Source organism: Nannospalax galili, unplaced genomic scaffold (genome assembly GCF_000622305.1).
Source record: "Nannospalax galili isolate Female #2095 unplaced genomic scaffold, S.galili_v1.0 scaffold543, whole genome shotgun sequence".
Taxonomy (NCBI): domain Eukaryota; kingdom Metazoa; phylum Chordata; class Mammalia; order Rodentia; family Spalacidae; genus Nannospalax; species Nannospalax galili.
Genome location: NW_008352270.1, coordinates 4,687,604 through 4,688,231, shown reverse-complemented (window position 1 = coordinate 4,688,231; position 628 = coordinate 4,687,604).

Sequence of the window (628 nt, the reverse complement as noted above, 5' to 3'; positions counted from 1 at the left end):
CACACACATACACACACACACACACACACACATATATATATATATGTGTGTGTGTGTGTTTAAAAAAACAGTTCTGACTGGAGAGATGACTCAAGGGGTAAAGTATTTACTATTCGAACATGAGGACTTAAGTGTAGATCCTTAGAACCTATTTAAACTCGTGTTCAGATATTTTATGTTTATTTTTCAGTAGGTTTTTGAGTTAATATACTTCTCTTTGGTTTCTCACACCACCTAAGCTTTATTTATCTCTCTTCTCTCTCCCCATCTAACCCCCCCCCCATCCAATTAAGGTGCTCGAATTTTCCCGTTGCTAGTCCTTAAAATACATGACAGAATGCATAAAATTTGGTGGGGGGATATGGGGGTATGGGTGGAGGAGGGAATCTAAACATGATTAATATTTATTGTATGAAATGCACAAAAATTCAATAAAAATATACATTGAAAATTCCGGTTGTGGTAGTATCCGTCTGTATCCCAGCATTCCTGCAGCAAGATGGGAGGCAGAGACAGGAGAATCCCTGTAAGGCCAGCTGCCTGCTGCCTGCTACACACGGCACCAAACAAAAAAGACCCTGCTCACACAAGGTGGAGGGAGAAGACTGACACCCAAGGTTGTTCTCAA